This window comes from Capsicum annuum, unplaced genomic scaffold, assembly GCF_002878395.1.
Source record: "Capsicum annuum cultivar UCD-10X-F1 unplaced genomic scaffold, UCD10Xv1.1 ctg72219, whole genome shotgun sequence".
Lineage (NCBI taxonomy): Eukaryota > Viridiplantae > Streptophyta > Magnoliopsida > Solanales > Solanaceae > Capsicum > Capsicum annuum.
The window spans coordinates 1-4,698 of NW_025882113.1; the positions used below are offsets into that span (position 1 = coordinate 1).

Sequence of the window (4,698 nt, forward strand, 5' to 3'; positions counted from 1 at the left end):
TTATTAAATACTATTGTCTATTCTTTTTTCAACATTTAAATGAGTTATAATTAATAGGAGTAATATAAAAAATTAAGAAAAATTATATAAAGTGCACCCAACAATGTTACATTACAAAATATAATCCACTATATATTACATTACCATAAAACGACCCAATTGTATAGGACTAAAATATTACTTTACACGTATCAATTTATCCAAAAAAAAACATGGGACATTTCGAAATTGTTGTGCCATCTTTTTGTTTTTTTTCTTTGAAATAAGCTATAGAGCAAGGAGTATTGCTTCTATTAAACAATTTACTTTTATGTTCGACAAGTTGATTGGATGCAAACAATACAAGATGATTGGATGCAGATAATGTAAGTGCTGAAAAAACATTTTTCTTCTTCCAAAAGGTCTTTGTGATCATCAGCTGTTGAGTGTGTTCGAGGAATCTAAAAGTTTGAGGTACCGTTATCTTCAGATTGTGAACCATCTTATCCTGAGAAAAAAAATTCCTCAACCTCGAGTACTTGAGGAAAATTAATTCCTTAAGGACACTCCGTGTACTACCAGAAATTATCCCTATTACAACGAACCTTTTGGCAATGCTTCCAAAAGCGTTGCTATAGAGCATCTATTGCAACGCTTTCAAGCGTTGCAAAAAAAAAATTATTTTAGTTGAACTATTTTGTGTTGTAACCGTTGCAATTGATGGATAACCATTGTAATAGGATTACCTATAGCAATCCATAAAATCACCTATGGCAACACTTAATTAACAAAAAAATGCTATTGCATCGATTGTGTTTTTTCCCTCCAAAAATTTTCACTAAATTCTCCAAAAATTAAAATTAATATATAACATAAAGTAAAGAAGTATATATAGAAAGTTTTCCATTACTATTAAATGTTTCCCATTCTTAACCCCACGCTGCCATACGCTCCACCACATGCCACCACTGGTACGCTCCGACGACCACACACGATACGCCACCAGCTTCGATGACCACACACGCCACCAGTAGCTCCGAATGCACACACCACCAGTAGGTCCGACCACACACCATCAATTCGATTTCAACTTTCAATTTGCGAGCTAATTTACAATTTTTTTTCTTTAATTTGGTGATTTTAAGGTTAGTATATTCTTCTAATTGATAATTTTGACCTAATTGTATGAGTTTCTATTTTGGGGTTTTCTTTTAGCGGATGCTCCTTTATGATTTGAAAATGAGTTGGAAATCAGAAATCCAAGTCAAGGAGCTTGAAAAAAAAAGATTGTTGGCATATATAGTTGTGCCGATTGCCTCTTATCATGTATTTACTGCTAGTTTTGATATTGATGATTCTAGAGTAACACCATATTGTTCTTTTTTGGTTCTAATCTTTCTGCAGTATTTTTTTGACGATGTTTAATGTTTTGGTACATATTTTCTTCAATTTGACGTTGTAATTATGTGTATAGTGAGACTAGCTACAAATTTGGAGATGGATATATGTATTTATGGTAAGGAGAGTTTGTACACCTGCAGATTCCATGTACACCTCTTCAATTTCTTGTTATTATTATCATTTTTGTGCTGGACTGTTGGGGGTTGGAGTATATGCTTTCATATTGTTGTAATTGTAGAAGAGATTTTGAGAGGGCACTAGAAGTAAAAAATTTGAGCCAGTTTTGGACATCAATATTTTGTGTTTTACACTTATATTCAGAATTGTTCATGATAGAAGGGGCCTCTTGGCGTTACTGATTAAGTTACTGCTATGTGGCTAGAGGTCACGAGTTCAAGCCGCGGTGACAATCTCTTGTAGAAATGCAAGGTAAGGTTGAGAAGAATAGACATTTATGGTTTGTCCCTTCCCTGGAACTCAAGCATACCAATGCGTAGTACGTTGGAATGCCCTTGTATTCACAATTATACGAGATAAAAAAACCATTCAAGGAGTATGTGTACATACATACATACTACTCCTGTTAATTTCGGCCCCATGTCTCCAAAAGAAACCATACAGTGCGTATATTCCTTCCCATCTTGGTTGCATCCATGGTAATGTTTTTTTATCTCTTTTAATTTGTGTATAATTTTGCATTTTAGTTGAACTTTCTTGGTTAACCAATTGCATTTTGGGGGGTTAATTTTGTTGTTTCAGAAGTAGAGGAGACATATATTATGATTAAGCGTGATGGTGTTAAAAAAGGACTGGAATGCTTATAAGGATTTTCTTCTTTTATTTTCACTTTGGATTGTTAGAAAAAAGATATCTTTTTTGTTTTTTATGAATAGAAAGAAAAAAAACATTTCTTTTTAGCTCTTGTTTAATTGTGATAGGTTGGGGAGATTATTTCAAGATTTGAGAAAAAGGGGTTTAAGCTAACTGCATTGTGGCTTTTTCAATGCCCCAAAGATTTGGCAAAGGTTTGTTTTTTCTGGTGCAGAACTTGATGTGAATTACAATTTTTATTTTATATAACTGGACTTTTTTAGGTATGACCTAATCTCGCTTCCCTTCTTCACTCACTTCTTTTACTTCACTCCGTATCATTTTCAAGACCTGAGATTCTAAGGGATTGTTTGATACGTGGACTACATCATCTTGGATTATAGTAATTCCCTGACTAGTTTATCCCACTTGAGATATGGGATGAAATAATCCCAAGTTAGATGGGATAGCTCATGATAAGTTTATACCATCAATGATCAACCAAACACAAGGATATCCCACCTTATCCCGCATAATAGACGATCCCAAGGGCTTTATAGGATATTTTTGCCCCAAACTTTCTTTTACACCTTCACTTATTCACGGAATTATACTTCTGAAATTATGTAACAGTAGGAAGTAGGAACCAATAACTTTTGACTCAATTGTAGAAACTTTTGTAAAATAATATTTGATAATGTATCAGGGTTGCCGAAAAAAAAAAAAAGATAATCAAGATCGAAAGTTTAACATTTAACGACCTTCAAGTCATATTTTCTTATAGGATGGAGTTTGGACTAATTAGATAACAAGAAGCATAAATCTAAATATCTAATAGAAGAAAATGATCCTATACAATAGTAAAAAGTACAAATTTCACATACTGATGCGTCCTTTTAGAGCAGTAGCTAATTGATGGTATAATTATTTCCATATAGACACTAGGATTATACCAATTAATGCTATATTTTTTCTCAAGTCTATTTGTAGTAATTCTTTCCCATTAATTTTGTGGTTTTGGTTGTAGTTACTGGTTCCATAGCTAAGTTATAAAGCATTTTATTTGCAAGCATTATGGTCCATTTCTTGGCCTAAAAATGTGTTTGACTTTACCAAGTTATCATGCTCTATTGTGAATCTTTTATTTTTTACTGAGCGACCCTATGGTAGTCATTTATTCAAAAGGAAGAGATGGTTCATTACAAGAGCTTGGCCGTACTAAAGTAGTTCCAAACTCATTGAATCCCTAGTGGATTGCAAAGTATACTGTTGCCTATCATTTTGAGACAGTGCAGAATTTGGTGCGAGTCTTAACACTTAAGAATCTGATGATTCTGTCAATTTTGATACCTCTTTTTTATCTTACGACATTTTTTTTACGGATACTAGTGCTTAAAAATGTAGCATCTTTTGCCTTGGTTGATGACTATCATTTATAAATTTTTGTGGATCATAATTTAGTTTTGATAAGAAGCTGGGTTACCCTATCTATTTTATGTCCCAATAGTATCATATTTTATAGTTTTGGATCATATTCTGCTGTAAATATTCTGGAATTTGTTTACAGATGAAAATTCTTATAATAGGGAAGTCCAATCTATTCCTAGTTGTGCGTTGCATTTGGAAATGACATATTAGTTGTGGATTAAACCATTTTTTGATGATCTTAAATTTGAAAACTTTTTATCTGTAATATTCAGGAACAACATTGAAAATTTGCATCATGAAACCTACTTTTGTTGTCTTCTATTTCATCTCTAATTTTTTTGTAAGCACTGATACTTTTCAAACTTGGTGTGCAAAAGGAAATCAAAGAGGCCTGTGTCCGTCTATATCATTTTTTGACATAATATCGTTATTCTCTTCATCTTCCGAACACTAATATATTTATAGAATACTTTATTATGTCTTGGACGAAATATAAGTTGTGTGCTTGATTTTTCGATCTCAGCTGCTTTTTTGCTTCAAAGATAGTGCTTGATGTTCAGAATGTTTGTCCAGTAATCCCAAATTTATATCTCAATGAACGAATTTTCAAGTCTTGACATGCCTTTCCAGATAAGCTTCCTGATAACTGGAGTGAGGCATCAATATATCTTCCATATGCTCACTGGACCGTTTCTTTGTTATACCTGGTAGCTACTATTGTTAATCTCCTTTTTTTCTTGTGTCCTTCTCTCCCCCTCTTTTTCTATCATCTTCCAAGTTCCACCTCTTTTTAGGTTTCCTCAGTTCTATATTTTTGAATTTTCATCAATTATAGGTAAACAGATCCATATACTTGCATGCCTCTCAGCCCGTAAGCAGGAAATGGAAATTATTACACCTTTTAAGGTTATGGCCGTCGTGAATAAAAATGGTATTAGACAAAGCAACCAGAAAAAAAATGGTAACTCAGGGACGAATTCCGGGTTTGTTTCCCCTGGAGGAGCAGTGGATGATAGTAGTCTGAGTGAGAACGGTAATGCAAATATTGATCCTGAAAAGGAGGTTTCTACTGGTGAAAAT

General features: G+C 33.3%; 1 long non-coding RNA gene across 1 annotated transcript; it reads left to right on the top strand.

The window, feature by feature from the left end:
• Positions 1–806: 806 nt before the first annotated feature.
• Positions 807–4,568, top strand: LOC124894253. The gene is made up of 4 exons (XR_007051098.1): positions 807–1,038; positions 2,319–2,405; positions 4,249–4,325; positions 4,454–4,568. It is a non-coding gene; the product is annotated as an uncharacterized LOC124894253 (long non-coding RNA).
• Positions 4,569–4,698: the final 130 nt, after the last annotated feature.